The following is a 25,666-nucleotide window of genomic DNA, read 5'->3' on the forward strand; positions in this document are numbered from 1 at the left end:
TATGAAAATTCCCATAACATGTTTTTTATTGTCTATACCATTTGTGATTTTCTTGATAAGTTCCATTAATGCCAGGGTTGTTGATCTGTCTTTCCAGAATCCGTATTGACTGTCAGCTAAAAGTTTATATTTTTCAATGAAGTTGTCTAGTTTTGCTGTGAACAGTTTTTCGAGGATCTTGGAGAACTGAGAGAGTAAAGAAACTGGCCTGTAATTTGTGTAATGGTGTCTATCTCCACATTTATATAAAGGTATAACTTTAGCTATTTTCATGTTGTTTGGAAATTTACCAGATTGAAAAGACATATTACATATGTGAGTAAATGGTTCTGCAATTTCTTCAATAACTTTTTTTATTAAACTCACAGGCTCCAGCTTGCCTGCGACCCTGTAGAAGGATAAAGCGGCTAGAGATAATGAGATGAGATATCAATATCATTCCAGTCAGTGGAGGTTTTACTTTCACTTCTCCTTACAATGTCTATGACCTCTTTTATGCCAACTGCACCAATGAATATAGATTTAGGATTTCTCTCCCATCGAGCAGCCTCCTCCCCTCCAGGCGTGTCTGTATCTTGAATCTTTTCTGCCAAATCTGATCCCACATTTACAAAGAATCTATTAAAACCATTTACCACTTCCTCCATATTATTTATTGATCTGTCATTCTCAATATAATGATCAGGGTAGCTTGTGTTTTTGTTTTTAGCTCTATTACTAATAATACTATTCAGTACATTCCATAGCCCCTTCATATTATTTTTATTACTATCTAATAATTTATTATAATATTCCTTCTTACATGTCCTCATAATGCTGGTTAATTTATTCTTGTATTTTTTATATTTAATTTCTGCCTCCAAAGTTCTTTTTTTTATTTGTCTATTTGTCTTATTTTTGAATTGTCTATACAGCGTGTTCTTTTTTTTACAGGCATTTTTTAATCCTTTGGTGATCCATGGACCATTTGCTTGTTTTTGTCCATCATTGTATTTCCTTACAGGACAGGTTTTATCATATAGTGTTTTAAAGATATTTAGGAATCCACTGTATGCTTTGTCAATATCTTCTTCCTCATATACGACTCTCCAGTTCTGTTTAAGTAATTCACTCTTAAATATCCTTATGTTTTCTTCGGTTCTTATCCGTTTGTATTTCAGCTGATTCATATCCTTAGGTTTCCAGTAATTACAGTGATAGACAATAAATACAGGCAAATGGTCACTGATGTCATTATATAAAAGCCCACTTTCTGTATTATTTTCCATACTGTTTGTAAATATATTATCTATTAATGTGACACAATAGCCCTGTTCACACGGCACATATTTGCATCGATGCTGCACCGATGTATTTTGTTGCGATATATCTTACACCGGTGTAAATTTTGTGGAGCGTTCACACGTCACAACCCTGCTTACTAGAGAGAAGCGTGTTAGCACCGGTGCAGCCCCACTTGCGGTCACACGGCAGTTTCTGCGACCGTGTTATAGTAGCAAAAACTTTATTACTATCATTTCCTTTGATAGTAATAAAGTTTTGATATCATTTCCTTTTATTATTATCATCATTTCCTATCATTATTACTATCATTTCCGATAGTAATAATGCGGAAATGAAATATGCGCATGCGTGAAAATGTACTTCCTTTTCCCGGTTGTCATGGCATCATCAAGCGCCGGGAAAACAACGTGGATGAAGACACCAGTGTTGCCAGATATTGCTGACTTTTTCCATCCCAAAATATGTTCAAATCCACCAAAATGCACTTAAAACTGACAATCTGGCAACACTGGAAGACACGCAGTTCTGTTGTTGTTGATATTCGCCATTTTGGAAGCGCAAAATACCAGGATGCAAAATTATGCAATGCCCGTATGTAATCAACTCTCCTCACGCGTAGCGAGTCTACCCCTGTAGCGTTCAGACGTCCCATTTTATATCGGTGCTGCCCCGCAAACTAGCATTTACTCCGGAGTAAATTTCTTAAACCACCTCCCGAGCAGGGTTAGATTTGCACCGGTTTAAGCAGCTTTCAGGGGCTGCACCGGTATAACTTTGTACCGTGTGAACGCTCTACCGGGGCAGCCCCGGTGCTACACCGGAGTAAAAGTTGCCGTGTGAACACCCCTATAGAGAAGTAATTCTACTAGGTTTGGTGATTTTGGGGTATAAACCCATACTGTACATTGTATTTATGAAATCTTCTGTCATTTTATGCTTTTTTGGATTTAACAGATCAATATTATAATCCCCACAGATAAACACAGTCTTCTGCACTGAGTTAGAAAACATGCTTTCCATCCAATTTTCAAATACATCGATACTTGATGCTGGAGTTCTGTACAAACAGCTCACAATTATATTTTTTACATTTTCCATACAAATTTCCACTGTGATACATTCCACCAGATTATCAACAGCTGCTGTCATACTCTCCACCACCTTATACTTCAATCCTTTGTCCACATATATTGTCACACCTCCTCCTCTCTTTTTCACTCTGCTTATATGATTTAGATCATAACCCTCCATCTCAAAGTCCACATCTCTGTCAGTGCTGATCCATGTCTCTGAAATTGCTATGATGTTGAATGGGTTCTTAAACTGTTTCAAATATTCTTTAATACTGTGGAAGTTGGCATATAGGCTTCTGCTATTGAAGTGGATGATTGATATGTTATGCTTTGATTGGAAAGTTGCGTTGTAGTGCTCATCTGTGTAATAACTGCAGCTGTTTTCTATATCATTGAGTAAATGTTATCCGGATCAATATCATGTTCTATGTCCTGTATTTTATGTTCTGTATATACAAAGTTTTCTAGTCCTAATATGTGTTTATTATCAGGAGTTGTCATGGCTGTAGTTTAAGGATACCTTGTTGTTGTACGTTTCATTAATATTTGCTCAGCTCCTCCAGCTCCCGGATGACTAGTACTTTGGCTTGTTCTGGTGTTCCATTTAACTTGATGTACATTTTGCAGTTTGAAGTCCATGTTGATTGTATTTTCTTCTGTTTTCTGAGTAAACGGGCCATTCTGGCAATGTCCGCATTTTTCTTTGTCAGGTGCTCATTGATGTAAACGTCTGATCCCTTCAGCCGTCTTCCCTGTTTCAGCATTTCGTTTTTGTTTTTTCTATTTGCAAACCGAACTATTATTGCCGGTTTTGTCTTCTCGTTTCTCCTTGGGAGCGGGTGACAGGCCTCGATGTTCTCCCTGTCTAACTCAACTCCCTTTGAGCGGAGAAACGCCGCCACCTGTTGCTCCACCGATGCCACGTCCTCCTCACTCGGCTCCTCTCCGTTCCGCACCGTCACTGCCCATGCATATGAACGAGGTTTCACTTCCAACCCGGTGATTATGATGTCGTTCATTCTGGTATATTGCTCCAGATCGGCCACCCGGTTCTCCAGCAAGTTAATCCGCTTGTCCTTCTCGGTGATTTTTAGCCTCAAGGCTTTAACTTCCTCCACCAGGCTCATGATGGTTTTCTGCTGTTGTCTAACAGCAGAAACCTCCTCCATCAACATGTCGAGCGATCTTTTAATATCGTCGACCTCCTCAACCTGTGCTGTATTCTTTTTTGGCGGCATGTCGCGAAGCGCAGGAAGAACAAGCGGGGCGGCAGCAGCGCAGCAGGAAAATCTGAGGCTTCAGCCGCGGCCCGGGCCCGCTCTCAGCCCGCTCTCGCTCTCAGCGTGTTCCCGCACAGCCTCTCAGCCCGATCTCGCTTTCAGCGTGTTCCCGTGCAGCCTCTCAGCCCGCTCTCGCTCTCAGCGTCAAAGTTTGTTAACCCTTTAGAATTTTCTATATTTCTGCATAAATATGACCTAAAACATCATCAGATTTTCACACAAGTCCTAAAAGTAGATCAAGAGAACCCAGTTAAACAAATGAGACAAAAATATTATACTTGGTCATTTATTTATTGAGGAAAATGATCCAATATTACATATCTGTGAGTGGCAAAAGTATGTGAACCTTTGCTTTCAGTATCTGGTGTGACCCCCTTGTACAGCAATAACTGCAACTAAACATTTCTGGTAACTGTTGATCAGTCCTGCACACCAACTTGGAGGAATTTTAGCCCATTCCTCTGTACAGAACAGCTTCAACTCTGGGATGTTGGTGGGTTTCCTCACATGAACTGCTCGCTTCAGGTCCTTCCAGAACATTTTGATTGGATTAAGGTCAGGACTTTGACTTAGCCATTCCAAAACATTAACTTTATTCATCTTTAACCATTCTTTGGTAGAACGACTTGTGTGCTTAGAGTCAGTCTTGCTACATGACCCACCTTCTCTTGAGATTCAATTCATGGACAAATGTCCTGACATTTTCCTTTAGAATTCACTGGTACAATTCAGAATTCATTGTTCCAACAATGATGGCAAGCTGTCCTGGCCCAGATGCAGCAAAACAGGCCCAAACCATGATACTACCACCACCATGTTTCACAGATGGGATAAGGTTCTTATGCTGGAATGCAGTGGTTTCCTTTCTCCAAACATAACGCTTCTCATTTAAACCAAAAAATGCTATTTTGGTCTCATCTGTCAACAGAACATTTTTTCAATAGCCTTCTGGCTTGTCCACGTGATCTTTAGCAAACTGCAGACGAGCAGTAATGTTCTTTTTGGAGAGCAGTGGCTTTCTCCTTGCAACCCTGTCATGCAGACCATTGTTGTTGTTCAGTGTTCTCCTGATGGTGGACTCATGAACATTAACATTAGCCAATGTGAGAAAGACCTTCAGTTGCTTAGAAGTTACCCTGGGGTCCTTTGTGACCTCGCTGACTATTACACGCCTTACTCTTGGAGTGATCGTTGTTGGTCGACCACTCCTGGAGAGGGTAACAATGGTCTTGAATTTCCTCCATTTGTACACAATCTGTCTGACTATGGATTGGTGGAGTCCAAACTCTTTAGAGATGGTTTTGTAACCTTTTCCAGCCTGATGAGCATCAACAACGCTTTTTCTGAGGTCCTCAGAAATCTCCTTTGTTCGTGCCATGATACACTTCCACAAACGTGTTGTAAAGATCAGACTTTGATCGATCCCTGTTCTTCAAATAAAACAGGGTGCCCACTCACACCTGATTGTCATCCCAATTGATTGAAAACATCTGACTCTAATTTCACCTTCAAATTAACTGCTAATCCTAGAGGTTCGCATACTTTTGCCACTCACAGATGTGTAATATTGGATCATTTTCCTAATAAATAAATGACCAAGTAGAATATTTTTGTCTCATTTGTTTAACTGTGTTCTCTTTATCTACTTTTCGGACTCGTGTGAAAATCTGATGATGTTTTAGGTCATATTTATGCAGAAATATAGAAAATTCTAAAGGGTTCACAAACTTTCAAGCACCACTGTACATGCAGGGAGCTGCAGACATGCTACATTGAACCATGCAAGGTACTCCAGCGCATAAATGACGTCTCATACAGACTTGAGCTCCCACCTCACAGCTACATTAGTCCCACATTTCATGTTTCATGTCTAAAACCTGTAATCCAAGGCCCTTTATCTGTGAACACTCCCACCCAAGAGCACCCCTCCCTAAATCTAAAAGGGGAACCCATCTAATGGGTAAACAAGATCCTAGACTCTACAACCCTGATTCCAAAAAAGTTGGGACAAAGTACAAATTGTAAATAAAAACAGAATACAATGATGTGGAAGTTTCAAAATTCCATATTTTATTCAGAATAGAACATAGATTACATATCAAATGTTTAAACTGAGAAAATGTATCATTTAAAGAGAAAAATTAGGTGATTTTAAATTTCATGACAACAACACATCTCAAAAAAGTTGGGACAAGGCCATGTTTACCACTGTGAGACATCCCCTTTTCTCTTTACAACAGTCTGTAAACGTCTGGGGACTGAGGAGACAAGTTGCTCAAGTTTAGGGATAGGAATGTTAACCCATTCTTGTCTAATGTAGGATTCTAGATACTCAACTGTCTTAGGTCTTTTTTGTCGTATCTTCCGTTTTATGATGCGCCAAATGTTTTCTATGGGTGAAAGATCTGGACTACAGGCTGGCCGTTTCAGTACCCGGACCCTTCTTCTACGCAGCCATGATGCTGTAATTGATGCAGTATGTGGTTTGGCATTGTCATGTTGGAAAATGCAAGGTCTTCCCTGAAAGAGACGTCGTCTGGATGGGAGCATATGTTGCTCTAGAACCTGGATATACCTTTCAGCATTGATGGTGTCTTTCCAGATGTGTAAGCTGCCCATGCCACATGCACTAATGCAACCCAATACCATCAGAGATGCAGGGTTCTGAACTGAGCGCTGATAACAACTTGGGTCGTCCTTCTCCTCTTTAGCCCGAATGACACGGCGTCCCTGATTTCCATAAAGAACTTCAAATTTTGATTCGTCTGACCACAGAACAGTTTTCCACTTTGCCACAGTCCATTTTAAATGAGCCTTGGCCCAGAGAAGACATCTGCGCTTCTGGATCGTGTTTAGATATGGTTTCTTCTTTGAACTATAGAGTTCTCGCTGGCAATGCCAGATGGCACGGTGAATTGTGTTCACAGATAATGTTCTCTGGAAATATTCCTGAGCCCATTTTGTGATTTCCAATACAGAAGCATGCCTGTATGTGATGCAGTGCTGTCTAAAGGCCCAAAGATCACGGGCACCCAGTATGGTTTTCCGGCCTTGACCCTTACGCACAGAGATTCTTCCAGATTCTCTGAATCTTTTGATGATATTATGCACTGTAGATGATGATATGTTCAAACTCTTTGCAATTTTACACTGTCGAACTCCTTTCTGATATTGCTCCACTATTTGTCGGCGCAGAATTAGGGGGATTGGTGATCCTCTTCCCATCTTTACTTCTGAGAGCCGCTGCCACTCCAAGATGCTCTTTTTATACCCAGTCATGTTAATGACCTATTGCCAATTGACCTAATGAGTTGCAATTTGGTCCTCCAGCTGTTCCTTTTTTGTACCTTTAACTTTTCCAGCCTCTTATTGTCCCTGTCCCAACTTTTTTGAGATGTGTTGCTGTCATGAAATTTCAAATGAGCCAATATTTGGCATGAAATTTCAAAATGTCTCACTTTCGACATTTGATATGTTGTCTATGTTCTATTGTGAATACAATATCAGTTTTTGAGATTTGTAAATTATTGCAGTCCGTATTTATTTAGAATTTGTACTTTGTCCCAACTTTTTTGGAATCGGGGTTGTAGATACAGAAGAGGACAACTAGAGTACCTGGTAGATTGAAAAGGCTACGGACCCGAGGAATGAAGCTGGGTGAGAGCCAAGGACATTTTGGACCCTCTCCTGACACAAGAGTTCCATATCCAGTTCCCCAACAAACCTGCACCAAGGGGGAGAGGGTGTCCAAGGAAGAATTTAGCTCCCAGAGGGAGATCCTCAGGGGTGGGGTCTGTCAGTAATGGCGTTGAGAGCGACAGCTCTAAACACATTACAAACATGGCTTCTCAAAACTACAATGCCCAAGAACCACAGTGCCCTCTATCACCTGCTTATTAATTACACCTGTCTCATCCACTAATCATCAGTCCTGCTACTTAAGCCTCTCTCACATTCTCCTTTGCTGTGAAGTATCATTCAGTGTTTACTCCTGTTGTACCAAACTGTTTTCCTTCTGCTTGCCTCTAGTTATTTTCGACCCTTGTTCTTGTTTTCACCACTTCATTCTCTAGTCCTGTCTTCATTGCTCTATTTTCTTTTTCTTCCAAATTAAAAGAAAAATCAAAACCAGAAATATTTCATATAGATAAGTGTTCAGACCCTGGGATAAAACACTCCAAACTGAGTTCAGGTACATCCTGTTTGCTTGAATTATTCTATGTATCTACAGTATGACTGCTGCAGTCCTGTAGAGACATAAAATAATTCAAGCAAACAGGATGTACCGGTTTTGATTGAATTATTTTATGTCTTGCTTGAATTATTTTATGTCTCTACAGTATGACTGCAGTCCAATCCAGCCACTGGGGGTGCATAAGCGTACTCTTGGTGCCGGTCCCAAGCCCAGATAAATTGGAGAGGGTTGCGTCAGGAAGGGCATCCGGTGTAAAACTGTGCCAAATCTAACATGCGGAATGAAAAGAGAAATACCATACCGGATCAGTCGGGGCCTGAGTTAACAACGACCGCCTCTGGTACTGTTGGTCCACAGGGTGCCGGTGGAAAGTGTGCTACTGTTGCGCCAAAACGGAGAAGGAGAAAGAGAGGGGGGAGGCGTGTTAGGAGAGAGCGTGAAAGATGTAAGGGAAGGAGCTTAGAATTGAGGGTAGGAACACTGAATGTGGAAACACTGACTGACAGAACGAGAGATTTAGCAGGTATGATGGAAAGAAGGAAGTTGGACATTTTGTGTGTGCAGGAGATGAGGTGGAAAGGAAGCAAGGCCAAGAACATTGGAGATGGATGCAAGTTGTTTTATTATGGAGTCGATGGAAAGAGAAATGGTGTTGGTATTGTTTTGAGGGGAGAGTTGGTCAACAGTGTGATTGATGTGAAGAGGGTGTCAGATAGAGTGATAGGCATGAAGTTGGAGATTCAAGGAGTGGTAATCAATGTTGTGTGAGCGTACACCCCACAGGTTGGATGTGAGAATGAAGAGAAATAGTCTTTCTGGGAAAAGATGGATGAAGTGGTAGAAAGTATACAGAGGGAGGAGCGCGTGCTGATAGGAGCAGATTTCAACTGACATGTTAGCGAGGGAAACAGAGGAGATGAGGACGTGATGGGCAGATATGGTGTAAGAGAGAGAAATGTGGAAGGGCAAATGGTGGTTGATTTTTCAAAGAGGATGAATTTGGCAATAGTCAATACATACTTCGAGAAGAAAGAGCAGCACAGGGTGACGTTTAAGAGTGGAGGAAGATCTACACAGGTGGACTACATACTCTGCAGAAGGGGTAACCTGAAGGAGACTGGAGACTGTAAAGTGATGACGGGAGAGTGTAGCGAGACAACATCAAGCAGTTGTGTGCAGGATGAGCTTGAAAGCGAAAAAGAGGATGCGTGAAATAGTGGAGCCGAAGATTAAGTGGTGGAAACTAAAAGAGGTTGAACATCAGAAGGAGTTTAGGGAAGAAATGAGACGAGCATTGAGTGGTCATGGAAGTCTGCCAGAAGATTGAAATACTCCTGCTGTACTAGTAAGAGAGGCAGCAAGGAAGGTGCTAGGGTGGTCATCGGGAAGACATGGTGACATGGTGGTGGAACAAAGAAGTGCTAGGGTGGTCATTGGGAAGACAAGAAGACATGGCGGTGGAACAAAGAAGTGCAGGAAATTACAAAAGAGAAGAGGCTAGCAAAGAAGAATTAGGATGATCAGAGAGACGAGGAAAACAGGCAGTTATACAGAGAATCGAGACAGAAGGCAAAAAGAGTGGTAGCAAAGGCAAAAGCAGATGCATACCAGGAGTTGTACAAAAGACTGGAGACCAAAGAAGAAGAGAAAGACCTGTACAGACTAGCTAGGAGGAGAAACAGGGAAGCGAGGGATGTACAGTAGGTAAGAGTGATGAAAGATCTCATCTCATCTCATTATCTCTAGCCGCTTTATCCTGTTATACAGGGTTGCAGGCAAGCTGGAGCCTATCCCAGCTGACTACAGGCAAAAGGCAGGGTACACCCTGGACAAGTTGCCAGGTCATCACAGGGCTGACACATGGACACAGACAACCATTCACACCTACGTTCAATTTAGAGTCACCAGTTAACCTAACCTGCATGTCTTTGGGGGAAACCCACGTGGACAACATGCAACCTCCACACAGAAAGGCCCTCGCCGGCCACGGGGCTCAAACCCGGACCTTCTTACTGTGAGGCAACAGCGCTAACCACTACACCACCGTGCCACCCTGTGATGAAAGATGTAAATGGAAATGTGCTGACAAACAAAGAGAGTGTATTAAGAAGGTGGAAAGAGTACTTTGAGGATTTATTAAATGAGGAGAATCCAAGAGAGAAAAGGTCAGATTCATTGGAGACAGCAAATCAGGAAGCAGAGTTGGTTAGTAAGGATGAGGTGAGGGCAGCCATGAAAAGAATGAAGACTGGGAAAGCAGTCGGACCAGATGGTATCCTGATTGAGGCTTAGAGATGTTTGGGTGAGACGGCTGTGGAGTTCCTAACGAGATTGTTTAATAAGATCCTAGAGAATGAGAAAATGCCAAATGAATGGAGAGTGTGCTAGTCCCAATATACAAGAATAAGGGAGATGTACAGAGCTGCAGTAATTACAGAGGAATAAAATTGATGAGCCACACCAGGAAGCTATGGGAAAGGGTATTGGAGGCGAGATTGAGATGAGAGGTAGCAATCTGTGAACAGCAGTACGGGTTTATGCCAAGGAAGAGCATGTCAGATGCAATTTTTGCTTTAAGAATGTTAATGGAGAAGTACAGGGAAGGTCAGAGAAAGTTACATTGTGTGTTTGTAGACCTGGAGAAGGCATACGATAGAGTGCCGAGAGATGAGTTATGGTATTTGTGGCAGTTCGTATGAATGGAGCACAGAAAGACGGCAGGCCAGGATTAAGTTCCACAAAGAAACCTTTTTATTTTACTTAATTTAGCTTTTCAGCTTTTACTCACTCACTCACTCACCTCACTCACACTATCACACAGACATGCGTTGTGGTTGGGAGGGAGCTTCCTTCCTCTGCTCTCTCTCTTCTTATATAGGGTGTGGTCACTGGGGAAGACACACGAACACAGATTAACCAACATCAGGTGCAGTGATTCTGCCACTTACCTTCCCTGACTCCGCCCTCTGGTCACAGACCGACGCTTGACCACGCCCCCGTTACCACATACCCCCACTGCCCGACTCAGGCGGGGCAGCCGTCCGGCCTGCAGCTGACCCCCCCCCGACGGGAGAGGAAGTCTGCCACAACCATCTGCGCCCCTGGCCTGTGGACCACCTTGAAATTAAAGGGCTGGAGTGCCAGATACCAACGGGTGATCCGCGCGTTGGCATCCTTCATGCGGTGGAGCCACTGGAGGGGCGCGTGGTCCGAACAGAGGGTGAAAGAGTGCCCCAGGAGGTAGTAGCGGAGGGCGAGGACCGCCCACTTGATCGCCAGGCACTCCTTTTCGATGTGCTGTAGCACCCCTCACGCACCGACAGCTTCCTGCTGATGTACAGAACGGGGCGGTCCTCCCCCTCCAGGGACAGAACGGCCCCCAGCCATCTGTCCGACGCGTCCGTCTGCAACGTAAAGGGGAGAGAAAAGTCAGGGGAGTGTAACAGTGGCCCCCCTCACAGTGCAGCCTTCACCTCAGAGAAAGCCTGCTGGCATTGCTCCGTCCACTGGACCGGATCTGGTGCCCCCTTTTTAGTCAGATCAGTCAGCGGGCTGGTGATGTCCGAATAATTAGGTATAAACCTACAATAGTAGCCAGCCAACCCCAGGAACTGTCTCACCCCCTTTTTGGTCTTGGGCCTCGGGCAGGCCGCAATTGCTGCTGTCTTGTTAATTTGGGGACGCACCTACCCGTTGCCCAAGTGGAAGCCGAGATGCCGTACTTCCACCTGCCCAATCGCACACTTCTTCAGGTTGGCTGTGAGACCCACCCGCCTCAGCGACCTAAAGACGGCCCTCAGGTGTTGTAGGTGCCGCGGCCAGTCATTACTATAAATAATGATATCGTCTAGGTACGCGGCCGCATAGGTGGCATGGGGGCAGAGGACCCTATCCATCAGTCGCTGGAATGTAGCAGGCGCCCCAAACAGCCCAAAAGGAAGTGTGACAAACTGGTGTAAGCCAAACGGTGTGGAAAAGGCCGTTTTTTCTCGGGATAATGGAGTCAAGGGGATCTGCCAATAACCCTTTGTCAAATCCAGTGTCGAGTAAAAGCGAGTCATGCCTAGTCAATCGAGCAACTCATCAATACGAGGCATTGGGTACGTGTTGAATTTAGACACCGCGTTGACTTTTTTCTATAGTCTACACAGAACCGCACCGACCCGTCGGTCTTGGGTACCAAGACCACCGGGCTGCTCCAGTCACTGTGGGACTCCTCAACGATGCCCATTTCTAGCATGGCCTCAAGTTCTTCCCGAACCACTTTTTTCTTGTGTTCGGGTAGCCTGTAAGGGCGGCTGCGCACTACCATCCCCGGGGGCGTCTCAATGTGGTGCTCTATGAGGTCGGTGCGGCCGGGCAGGGGCGAGAACACGTCCGAAAACTCGGTCTGCAACTGGGCAACCTCCGTGAGTTGGGTCAGGGAGAGGTGGTCTCCACAGGGGACCGGAGAGGTACGCGATGCCAATGTTCCCTTTTGAACCTCCGGCCCCAGCTCCGCCTTCTCCGGAACCACCGACACCAACGCCATGGGGACCTCCTCGTTCCAGAGTTTGAGCAGATTGAGGTGGTAAACCTGTAGCGCCCCACCCCTGTCCGTTCGCCTCACCTTGTAGTCGACATCCCCGTTTCGCCGTGTGACCTCAAAGGGTCCTTGCCACTTGGCGATTAATTTGGAGCTCGATGTGGGCAACAGTACGAGAACTTTATCTCCCGGTGCAAACTCCCTAAGGCACGTACCCCTGTCGTACAGGCGGGTTTGCCATTCTTGGGCCTGCTGCAAATTCTCCTGGGTTAGGTGTGCGAGTGTGTGGAGTTTTGCGCGCAGGTCCATAACGTATTGAATTTGATTTTTACTGGGCGAAGGTCCCTCCTCCCAATTTTCTCGCAGCACATCTAGAATGCCACGCGGCTTACGCCCATATAACAATTCGAACGGGGAGAACCCCGTGGAGGCTTGGGGGACCTCTCGCACTCCAAATAACAAGGGTTCAAGCCGTTTATCCCAATTCCGTGCGTCCTCACTTACGAATTTTTTAATTATATTTTTGAGGGTGCGATTAAACCGTTCAACTAAACAGTCCATTTGTGGGTGATACACGTTGGTGCGGATCGGCTTAATACCTAATAACCCATACAGTTCGTTCAGTGTACGTGACATAAATGAGGTGCCTTGGTCAGTCAGAATCTCTTTCGGGATTCCAACTCGGGAGATGACGCGGAAGAGCGCCTCCGCAATACTACATGCCGAGATATTGCGAAGAGGCACTGCTTCTGGGTATCGTGTTGCATAGTCCACCAGAACTAAAATAAAGCTGTACCCTCGTGTTGACCGATCTACAGTGGTGCTTGAAAGTTTGTGAACCCTTTAGAATTTTCTATATTTCTGCATAAATATGATCTAAAACATCATCGGATTTTCACACAAGTCCTAAAAGTAGATCAAGAGAACCCAGTTAAACAAATGAGACAAAAATATTATACTTGGTCATTTATTTATTGTGGAAAATGATCCAATATTACATATCTGTGAGTGGCAAAAGTATGTGAACCTCTAGGATTAGCAGTTAATTTGAAGGTGAAATTAGAGTCAGGTGTTTTCAATCAATGGGATGACAATCAGGTGTGAGTGGGCACCCTGTTTTATTTAAAGAACAGGGATCTATCAAAGTCTGATCTTCATAACACGTTTGTGGAAGTGTATCATGGCACAGACAAAGGAGATTTCTGAGGACCTCAGAAAAAGCGTTGTTCATGCTCATCAAGCTGGAAAAGGTTACAAAACCATCTCTAAAGAGTTTGGACTCCACCAATCCACAGTCAGACAGGTTGTGTACAAATGGAGGAAATTCAAGACCATTGTTACCCTCCCCAGGAGTGGTCGATCAACAAAGATCACTCCAAGAGCAAGGCGTGTAATAGTCGGCGAGGTCACAAAGGACCCCAGGGTAACTTCTAAGCAACTGAAGGCCTCTCTCACATTGGCTTATGTTAATGTTCATGAGTCCACCATCAGGAGAACACTGAACAACAATGGTGTGCATGGCAGGGTTGCAAGGAGAAAGCCACTGCTCTCCAAAAACAACATTGCTGCTCATCTGCAGTTTGCTAAAGATCACGTGGACAAGCCAGAAGGTTATTGGAAAGATGTTTTGTGGACGGACGAGACCAAAATAGAACTTTTTGGTTTAAATGAAAAGCATTATGTTTGGAGAAAGGAAACCACTGCATTCCAGCATAAGAACCTTATCCCATCTGTGAAACATGGTGGTGGTAGTATCATGGTTTGGGCCTGTGTTGCTGCATCTGGGCCAGGACGGCTCGCCATCATTGATGGAACAATGAATTCTGAATTAAACCAGTGAATTCTAAAGGAAAATGTCAGGACACCTGTCCATTAACTAAATCTCAAGAGAAGGTGGGTCATGCATCAAGACAACGGCCTTAAGCACAGAAGTCGTTCTACCAAAGAATGGTTAAAGAAGAATAAAGTTAATGTTTTGGAATGGCCAAGTCAAAGTCCTGACCTTAGTCCAATGGAAATGTTGTGGAAGGACCTTAAGCGAGCAGTTCATGTGAGGAAACCCACCAACATCCCAGAGTTGAAGCTGTTCTGTACGGAGGAATGGGCTAAAATTCCTCCAAGCCGGTGTGCAGGACTGATCAACAGTTACCGGAAACGTTTAGTTGCAGTTATTGCTGTACAAGGGGGTCACACCAGATACTGAAAGCAAAGGTTCACATACTTTTGCCACTCACAGATATGCAATATTGGATCATTTTCCTCAATAAATAAATGACCAAGTATAATATTTTTGTCTCATTTGTTTAACTGGGTTCTCTTTATCTACTTTGAGGACTTGTGTGAAAATCTGATGATGTTTTAGATCATATTTATGCAGAAATATAGAAAATTCTAAAGGGTTCACAAACTTTCAAGCACCACTGTAATGGCCCGACGAGATCCATCCCAATTCTTTCGAACGGGGTCTCGATTAATGGGAGAGGGCGCAAAGGCGCTTTTGGAATGGCCACCGGATTTACTAACTGGCATTCGCAGCACGTCGTACACCACCTACGGACATCGCCGCGAATCCCTGGCCAATAGAACCGGGCCATTAGCCGAGCTAGTGTCTTATCCTGCCTGAAATGTCCAACCATGGGATTAAAGTGAGCCGCCTGGAATACCAATTCCCGGCGGCTGTTTGGAATCAAAAGCTGCGTGACTTGCTCTTTAGTCTGAGTGTCCTGCGTCACTTGATATAACCTATCCTTCATAATAGAAAAATAGGGGAAGGACGGGGTGGCGTTTGGCTGGAGCATTTGACCATCGATTACTCTCACTTGGTCAAATGCATGCCGCAGAGACTCGTCTCGCGATTGCTCTAACAGGAAATCCCCAAGGGATTCCCCAAGAGAGGGAGGAGGAGCCTGCTGCTCCTCACTCTGACACAGATATGATGTAGACAGCTCTGTGGCAGCTGCTCCTGCCAAAGCGACACCGGGACCTCCCCCTGCTGAACTACGGCAGGACCCACTCTTCACTAGATGGCTCATTAACTCCCCGAATCCTGGCCAATCAGTCCCCAAAATTACCAAGTGGGTGAGGCAAGGATTAACCGCCGACTTTACTCTAAATTTTTCCCCTCGGAAAAGAATGTGGACTGACACTAAAAGGTAGCTGTGAACATCCTCGTGCACACACAACACCTTCACCCCCTGTGCTCCCCCCAATGCCTCGTCTTGCACCAGGCTTTGGTGAATTGAGGTCTGATTACAGCCAGAGTCCACCAAAAGCCTGATATGTATCCCCTTGGATACTCACCGGTATGTGATACGCTCCAGCCCGATCGAGGGCGGCTCCTGGCGCGTCGGGGAGCCGAACCACTGCGCCCACTTCCATCGCCGAGCACTGCTGTTGGAGGTGGCCCGGCTCCCTGCAGTGCCAGCAAACCGGCCCAGGCTTCCTCTCTGCACCGGTGCTCTGGGGCTCACTCACCTGGGGGGGGAAGAGACAGATACAGAAGGGGAAAACGGGAGGGCACCGCGGGTGCGACGGGCCGGCTGGGGTGGGGCCAGCCCCCGCCTCCGCGGTGGGGGAATGGGGCGAGGACGAGACACAGGAGAAGAGAGGGGGAAAGAGAGAGAGAAGAGGGAAGAAGAGGATTTCTGCTGTCCTGCCATCGGAACAGCTGCCAAATGGTCCTCCGCCAACTCGATGGCCTGATCCAGCGACGCCAGGCGGTAGCACTGGACCCACTCCGCGGTTTCCTCTGGTAGGCGGGTGATGAACTGCTCCAGTACCACCTGATCGATGATCCCCTCGGCGTCGCGGTTATCAGCCCTCAACCACCGCTAACAGGCATCCCGGAGCTGCTGGCCAAACGCGAACGGCCAGCCAACTTCCTCCAGACGCAGCACACAGAAGCGCTGTCGCTGTTGTTCAGGGGTGTGCCCCACCCACTGGAGGATGGCTTGGCGAAGGTCCACACAGACCAGCCGGCGATTGGCGGGGAGCTGTAGCCAGTGTTGGGGAGTAACGGATTACATGTACCAGCGTTACGTAATCAGAGTACAAATCATGAGTAACTGTAATCCGTTACAGTTACTGTTTTAATAAGTGGTAATTGGATTACAGTTACTTTGTTGAAATAAATGGATTACACGGCGGTACTTCCCTTTTCACATTTTAGGCTATAGAGGGCTACCGCATGACGTCACCGCGCCGCGGGAAAAACAGTGATAGCCGCGGCTGCCGAAAACCCAAACAGAAATAGAACGCAAGCAAGAGCGGTTAATGTTGGCAGCGTCAGTCAGTCACAATCACACAATGAAGAGGACGAGGAGCCCAAACCTGTTAGGACTAGGACTGTTTTGGCCTCTAGAGGCCGCTGTTATTTCCTTTTCATGTCGTGTTTATTTTGGCCTCTAGAGGCCGCCACTGTTCCTGTGTCTTGTGTTTGTGTTAATTGCCTAATTATCTTCACCTGTGTCCTTAATTAGTTTGGACGGAGTCTTTCTGTTAGGGTTTTGCTGGGATTCGAACCTGGTTCGTTGGTGTGCTGTTATGTTTATCTCCAGTTTCCTTTGTACTGTGTTTTTTTGATCTTCTTAGCTTTTGTATTTTTGCACTTTGCTTTTCTTTTGGATTACACTCTTTGGTTTTTTTTGTCTTTTGTTTTGCCCTGTATATAGTGTATATAGTTTAAATAAACCTTTTTGATTCTTTTTCTACTTCCGCCTCACGCCTCTGCATTTGAGTCATCCCCCTGGTGGCCTAGTGGGGGTTTGCTGGATCATCACACCAACGAACCAGGTTCGAATCCCAGCAAAACCCTAACAAAACCAACCCACCATGAGGAACAAGAGCAGAGCCACCTCACGGGCAAGAACGCGTTTTTCTCCTGGAAATTAAGGCACCACTTTATATTTAAAGGACACAAAGATGAGCGGAATCTGGCCGTGCAGTGTAAACTCTGCTTGCCAGCAACCAAGCTGCTGTCCACATCCAGAGACTCTACATCTAACCTGAGCAAACATCTAACAGTAAGTTTTAAAAATCAAACATTAGCCTACTGCAACTAGATTGTTTTAGTTGTGTGTATCTGGTAATGTAGGTTGTGTGCCACTTCAGGAACATATTAGTAGCCTATTTGCGTGATTTTAACATTAGCATAAAGGCTACTCCATCAAGCAAATCTTGCTAGCTGGCGTTAGCAAACAATCGTCCGTTTTTGTCATGTGCTTGCTTTTTATGAAACCAAACTAGGTGGGTCTTATCGAGTATTAGGCAAAAAAAAAAAAATAGTGTGTTTCCGGTAACATGAAATACTAAAATAAGGTCGGTAGGTAGGAAAGGTTTTTTTTTCTTAATTTTTTTTTATTTTGTTCGAAAAAATTAACACAAGTAAACATCTTACAAAATAGTATTTTGGCACAGAATCCTTTATACCACATATCATAATAAAATAAATGTTTTAAATCTTTAAACGAATAAAAAAAATATCACGAGAGTTCGAGTTATGATCTACGGAAGCGATATTTCATGATATTTTCATGTAATAACGTGAAAACACCTTATCAAGAAATAACGTGAAAATAACGTCCTAGGCTAGGCTACTTCCATTAAAAGCAGACGGCCTAGCCTAGCCTACTGTAGAACTTGGGTCGAGCAAAAACACCGAGCAAAAACATGGCTGAATCATGAATGACTCCTATTTGTATAAATAGGGGACTACATAGGCGGCAAAATGTAGTGTTTTTCCCTGCCATGGAAGTGCACTTGTATGGACCCTTTTCACGTGACGTCACAACAAACGCGGCCGCCATTTTGGACATGTACTACCAGTAGTTTACCACAGCCAACATTGAGGAACGGCAGCAAAGAAAGTGTTTATTTTCAGCAAGACTTCCATCATGCCACTATATTGTTGTGCACCTGGATGTAGTAACCATCAACAAACAAGGCAAGGGTTATCATTTTATCAGATCCCGACGGAGAAGATGGATAGCGGCCATTAACAGATTGGCAGCCCTCGGCATACCAGCGCTTGTGTAGTGACCACTTTGTTGGAGGTAAGACGAATAAAATTAGCCAGAAAAGGCATTACATTGCTGTTAACATTCTGTGGCGGCGAGTGTGTAACCAAATAGGCTAAAATAACCCATTGTAACCTCTTTGTTCTTCTGTAGTAGCTATTAGCTAACGACATTAGCTAGCATTGTGTTCCTTTGCTGTTGGTAGACTGTAGGACAGATCAGAGGCAGTGTTCTACAAACAGCGCTTAATTTGAGGGGGAGCAAGCCGGAGCGCGCTCCGGAACCTCGGGCGTTGGCTCCGGCAGCTATTTACACTGGATCCGGTGATCCGACACCTCTTTTGACTATGTAACAAAAAAAAAAAACGATGGTCTTTAGGCTTGCCACCCTTCCACTTGCGAGTGGTAAGTGATCTGCGCTGGGATCACACACACAGCGGCTCAGTCCCGAATCGTGGCTCGTGCACTTCACTCGCGCGCTGTGTGAGCTGCGCAGGGCCGGAGTGCGCACCCTCCAGAGGGCACTCGCTGTTCAGGGCGGAGTGATTTGGAGCGCAGGATGCCTGCGGAGCCGAGCGCATCCGTGTATTGGTGTTGCTGTGTGCAGAAGAATCGTGTATTGGTGTTGCTGTGTGCACACTAATCGCTTTTAAAAACGTTAATCTGATGATCCGCTGATACGGTCTAATGTAAACATGGGCTAAGTGTTCAAAACAAGAGGAACATGTATTTGTCTCTTAAATCCAGGCCGTTCCCTGTAATCTCTAACAACGGTTGGAGAAAGTAATGGCAACTAGTGAGTGCACAAACCATAGAAGGTAAACTGTACACAGCGCCAGGGCAGTGTGATGGTATGTCTACTTTTAGATTGTGTTAGCTTATCAATGAACACACTCGTCACTCGACGAGTTTCACGTCTTTACGACGGATACTTAAATGTGTGTTAGGTATTATTGTTGCAGTCTAAGCAGTCATTGTAGCAGCTAGATGAGCGAGAACCGAAAGGGTCTGTGCCATAAACCGTTATTTCTGTACGGCGTTGCTAATGTGTTGTTACTGTTGTTATTTCTCCCTCTGCTCGCCCTGTAAATGCCCTACGTCGCTGGATAGCGAAGGTGTTTTCTGCATCTCGCTCCTTTTTCTTGTATGTTCTCCGTTTGTCGCCTTCCTCGCATTCAAACCAATTCGAGCCGAAGTCTGCTACATGTCCAAAATGGTGGTCGCGTTTACGAAGGTCACGTGACTGAAAAGGGTCTATACTGAAAAGGAAGCAATTTGCATTACAGCCTTGAATGAGGATTCAAAATGGAAAAGGGCATTTTTGTCATTGTCACATCAAGTTTAATAGGATGTTTAATAAGCTCAGTTTAGTCATTAAAAGAATACTGACAGTAAATGGAAAAATAAGTTTCATTTTTGATAATTGTTTTATAAAAACACTTTATGTCTATCTAATACTCTTCCACTTTCAAGTGTTGGAACTAAAGAAATCGTTAAGGAAAAATTGGGCTTTTTTATTGTCTTTCAACAAATGAAACATATGATAAACCTTTTGTTGCACACCCCACATTTTGTTAATGCACAAAACAATATCACTATTGGTGGGTATAAATAGATTCCTGAGGGTCTAAGGTTTCAAACAGTATATGTTTGCCATATATATTTTGATGGAAATTCTAAAACATTGAAATAATTATCTGCCACCTCCACCATCCCCTCCCGTAACATACCCTCTTCTGCAAACAAATGGCATACAGTAAATGCAGATTCTAAAGAATTAGGAGGAATGAGCAGATACGCAGCAGTGAAATGCAGAATTGGAGTGACCAGTGTGGAAGGAGGAAGGGGAAGGTCATCTTTAAACAAAGTTCAGTAGGGTGACTGCTGTGGAGAAAAAGCTCTTTCTGTATCTGGTGGTTTTGGTGGGTAGGTTCCTGAAGCGTCTCTGGGAGGGAAGGATCTAGAAGAGTCTGTTTGCCAGATGAGAGGAGTCTTTGAGAATGCTGCACACTCTGCGCAGGCATCCCTTCTTCGGCCTCCTCAATAGAAGTGAAATGCCTCTAATGTGTTGGGCAGTTTTCAACACATTCATGTAGTCTTTAAAAAGATGGTAATGTCAAGTAATCCAAAGTAATCAGATTACGTTACTCACCTTAAGTAACCTAATGGATTACGGTACAAATTACATTTTGGAGCATGTAATCTGTAATTTGTAGGGGATTACATTTTAAAAGTAACCTTCCCAACACTGGCTGTAGCGCGGCCAGCTGTGCCTCGCCCGTTAGCAGGGGGAGGAGGCGTGCCGCACGCTGTTCCACCGGCCAGCCCGAGGCCTCTGCTGCCTGCTCAAAGAGCGTGAGGAAGGCCTCGGGGTCGTCATGCGGGCCCATCTTAGTGAGGGTGAGGGGAGAAGGGCCCGCGGCGGTGGAAGTGGTGGACCCCGCCGACGCGAGGAGGTGCCGGAATGCCTGTCGGTCTTCCGGCTGCGCCAGCACCAGGGCCTCGAACCGGTGCTCCTGCTCCTTTTGGAGGGTGACTAGCGCCTGGTGCTGGCTCTGCTGGGCCGTGGCGAGGGCGTGGACCAGGTCCGCGAAGGGGGAGGACTCCATGGGGCTGTTTTTCCTGTGCTCGAATTCCTGGGTTTCAGCACCACTGTGGCAGTTCGTATGAGTGGAGCACAGAAAGACGGCAGGCCAGGATTAAGTTTCACAAAGAAACCTTTTTATTTTACTTAACTTAGCTTTTCAGCTTTTACTCGCTCACTCACACTATCACACACACATGCGTTGTGGTTGGGAGGAGCTTCGTTCCTCTGCTCTCTCTCTCCTTATATAGGGCGTGGTCACTGGGGAAGACACACAAACACAGAGTAACCAACATCAGGTGTAGTGATTCTGCCACTTACCTTCCCTGACTCTGCCCTCCGGTCACAGACCGACGCTTGACCACGCCCCCGCTGCCACAGTATTGTATGAGAAAGAGTGGAGTGAATGAGAAGTATATTAGAGTGGTGCAAGACATGTATGAGAACAGTGAAACAGCAGTGAGGTGTGCAGTTGGAACAGCTGAATGGTTCAAGGTGAGGGTGGGACTCCATCAAGGATCTGCTTTGAGTCCTTTCTTGTTTGCCATAGTGATGGATAGCTTGACGGATGAAGTGAGGCAAGAGTCACCATGAAACATGATGTTTGCGGATGATAGTGTGATATGTGGTGAAAGTAGAAAGGAGGTTGAGTTGGATTTGGAGAGATGGAGGTATGCATTGGAATGAAGAGGAATGAAGGTGAGCAGTAGGAAAACAGAATACATGTGCATCAATGAGAATGGGCATGAGAGTGTAGTGAAGATGCAAGGAGTAGACGTAAAGAAAGTTGGTGAATTCAAGTACCTGGGGTCAACTGTGCAGGAAAATGGGGGCTGTGATAGTGAGGTGAGAGAGAGTGCAGGCAGGGTGGAGCAGTTGGAGAAGGATTTCGGGAGTCATTTGTGACAGGAAAGTCTCAGCAAAAGTGAAAGGTAAGATGTATAAGACAGTAGTGAGACCAGCTGTGATGTATGGATTAGAGACAGTACCCTTAACGAAGAGACAGGAGGCAAAGTTGGAGGTGGCGGAGTTGAGGATGTTAAGGTTTGCGATGGGAGTGACAAGATTGGACAGGATAAGGAACGAGCACATCAGAGGGACAGCACATGTGGAGAGCTTGGGAATTAAGCTAAGAGAGATGAGACTGAGATGGTATGGGCACATCCTGAGCAGAGATGCAGAGCATGTGGGAAGGAGAATGTTGAGGATGGAGGTGCCAGGCAAATGAAAACGAGGAAGGCCAAAGAGGAGATACATGGATGTGGTGAGAGAGGACATGAAAGTGGCAGGTGTGGTAGAGAAGGATGCAGTAGACAGGGAGCAATGGAGACGAAAGATCCGCTGTGGCGACCCCTAATCGGGAGCAGCCAAAAGAAGAAGAAGAAGACAGTATGACAGCAGTCCACCTGGGGCTGAGTCAATTGATTAGAAATAATTTTAAAAGGCACACACCTGTGTCATCTAATTGTGTCCAGACATAGATTTGGGCCTGGGTATCAAACCATTCCTAAAGCTTTTAATGTTCACAAGAGCACAGTGGGTTCCATTGTTTTGAACTAAAGGAAGTCTGGAACCACCAGGGGTCTCCTTTATCAAAGCGTGTGTAGACCATGTTCTAAATTTGTGAGTAAGAACCACCGATATGCATAAGAAAATCAGCATTTATCACAACTGTGTATGCACAGCTGTACACAGTGGACACTGATAAATCCCATATGTTCTAAACTGCTCTGCTCATACAAGGCCATATTCCTTTGCATAACACTTATGAAAAGTCCACCTGGTGGTCGAACTAACCCAACAAAGACTTCTCAATAATGTTTCTTTACGTTCATCTCTGACTTTCTTTCTTAATACGAGCACCTCTTTTCTGTAGCCGATGCAGTCTTTCAAGACTAGTAGGATCTGCATTAGTCCACACTACATCACAATACTAATATAAAGGCTGGACCAAGGATGTATGCAGCTGTCGACAAATGTCCTCGTTCAGATATTTTCTGATTCTACTCAGCAGACTTAGCCAGAATGAAACCTTAGAAACAACAGTGTCTATATGTGAATGCCAGTTCATAACAGAGTCAAATGTCAAACCAAGGTATTTTATGGTGTCAGTGAAGTCCAGTATAGAAGCAGCAAATGATAGAATGGGTTGGGTACATCTAGCAAGCCTCTGTCTACTACCAAACAGCAGTACTTTTGTCTTCTTACAGTTAACTATGAGTTCGTTGTCACTGAACCATTCATTCAGACAATTTAAATCATGCTGGAGAGAAGACTGGATGGTACCAACATCGTTGCCAGCAAAGAATAGTGTTGTGTCATCGGCGTAAATTACAACTTTGCTATGCTGGACAACGCTCGGCAAGTCGTTTATATAGATGATAAACAACAAAGGACCAAGTACTGATCCTTGTGGAACTCCCAATGTAAGATCGAATTGATCAGACAAAGTTCCGTTGACACAGACAGATTGTGTTCTCTGGCTCAGATAGTTGTCAAACCAAGCTAAAGCCACACCATGTACTGTATACCAATATTCTCTAGTTTACATTTAAGAAAGGAATGACTTACCATACCGAATGCTTTACTAAGGTCCAAGAAGACTGCACCAATGACTTTACCATTGTCAGTGTTCTTCAAAATATAATCTGAGATGTCCAAGAGGGCAGTACACGTAGAGTAGCCACGCCTAAAAGCAGACCGATGTACAGAAAGAATCTTATTGGATACCAAGTGATCATGAACCTGTTGATGTACAGCATGTTCTAGAATTTTCATCACAACTGGAAGAATAGAAATGGGCCTGTAATTATTTGCTTCAGTCAGATCACCAGATTTGTGCAGTCGAGTAACAATAGCTGATTTCCAGGATTTAGGAAGCTGCCCAGTCTTCAGGGACAGGTTGTATATGGAGGTGAGAGGTATGGCCAATATGTCAGCACCAAGCTTTAGGAGACATGTAGGGACATTTTTAAGACCTGAGGACTTTTTGACTCAAAGTGAAGAAAGTTCTTTCTGTACAAAGTCAGATGATATATTCTTGAAGGAAAAAGCTGGGACATCAGATGAACTGCTGCAAACTACGAATAGGCTGCCACTACGAGAACCAAGAGCACCACGCAGTCAAGATCCAATGGCTGTAAAAAATTCATTAAAGCAGCGGGCAATACTTGAGTCATCAGTGTATCTCAGATCTTCATAAACAAGTTCATGCAATGACTGTTTGTTTTTCTTCAGAATCAACTTTCGGATTATGGACCAGACCTTAGAAGGGTCATCAGCATTGTCAGAAAGTAAGGTGTTATAATGATCACGCCTAGCCTCGTTGATAAATTGAGTAGCCTTGGTTCTTAGCATTTTGTAGCAAATCCAGTCGTCATAAGATTTTGATCTTACAGCTTTGCACTTTAGTATATCACAACTTTTGATAGTGGTTCTGATTTCTTCAGACATCCAAGGAGGCTGGCTACCACGTACTCGAAGCCTACATAGAGGAGCATGCTTGTTGCAAAGATCTTCAAGGAAGGTTTCCATGAAGAACCAGGCATCGTCAGGGTTATCAAAAAGGCTGATAGTATCCCAAGAAACACTCTCAAGATCATTTATAAAGGCAATGGGATCGAAGGCCTTAAAACTATTAACATTGATCACCTTAGCCTTCGGTCTTGGGACTTTGCAGGTCCTGTTACAATAAATCAAATAATGATCACTGAGGGAGAGATCAAGGACACCAGAGTTGGATACAGGATGACTAGTGTTGGTAAAAATCAAGTGAATTGTAGTGGAAGAATGTGGTGTGACACACGTTGGCTCTTTTATGAGTTGTTTTAGGCCAGTATCCTTCATCTTTTTGATAAAATCCTTACCCTGCTTTGAAGTAGTGTTGCAGTTAAAGTCACCTAGCAGAAAGAATTCTGAGGTTTCAAAATCAACACCGTTAAGGTAATTAAGTAAACTAGAATAGAAGGTAATAGCATCAGGAGGGCAATAAACACATCCAATGAGTAGAGGCTTAGATCGAGGAAGCTTGATGTTACAAAGAACTATTTCCAAGTCATTGAAATTAACAGGCAATGAAAGACGACTGTAAACAAAGCATTCATATAAATAGATGGCTGTTCCACCACCATGTCTGCTCCTATCGCGACGCTCCAGTTGCTAACCGTCAAAAAGGATTTCTTCGTTTGATACAGAGTCATCCAGCAAAGTCCTTGATAAAGCTATGACATCAGGACATGTGTCGACGAGGGCAAAAAGACGTAGTTCTTTGATATTTCTTAGGAGACTATGAATATTCAAACGAACCATTGTAAGTCCCTTTATATGTTTAAAACTAAATCTGTCAGCCGTGGCGGGAAAATTAAATTCAGAATTCAAGAAGTTCATATTATCAGAAATTAAATCATTTGCATCTGCAGATACAAATAATGATGAATCACTCACTGGAGGAAACAGGCATTTGATGCAGAACCAGTCACTTTCCTGAGTTTGAAATTCAGATATCCACTTTCGATGAAATTCATGCACGCAACCAGATCAAGCAATATGGCATTGATTTCTCATAATAGTTGAATTACAAGCTCCACATACAGGTCGTCTAGCTTTAGGCCCAGGGTTCAAATGAATATCACCAGACAACAACAGCATAATTGAGAACAAATACTTGTATACAGAGACTGTGCCATAGTCAAGAGAACTTCTTCGAAGCCTGA

The 25,666-nt window shown here is 44.5% G+C and overlaps 1 protein-coding gene across 5 annotated transcripts in view; it reads right to left on the bottom strand.

Annotated features, from left to right (window-relative positions):
* The window catches only part of LOC132887036 (collagen alpha-6(VI) chain-like), a 153,930-nt gene that overhangs the window by 77,018 nt on the left and 51,246 nt on the right, over window positions 1–25,666 (bottom strand). The gene's annotated exons all lie outside the window — the stretch shown is intronic.

The sequence above is a fragment of the Neoarius graeffei genome, chromosome 5, assembly GCF_027579695.1.
Source record: "Neoarius graeffei isolate fNeoGra1 chromosome 5, fNeoGra1.pri, whole genome shotgun sequence".
Classification (NCBI taxonomy): Eukaryota; Metazoa; Chordata; class Actinopteri; order Siluriformes; family Ariidae; genus Neoarius; species Neoarius graeffei.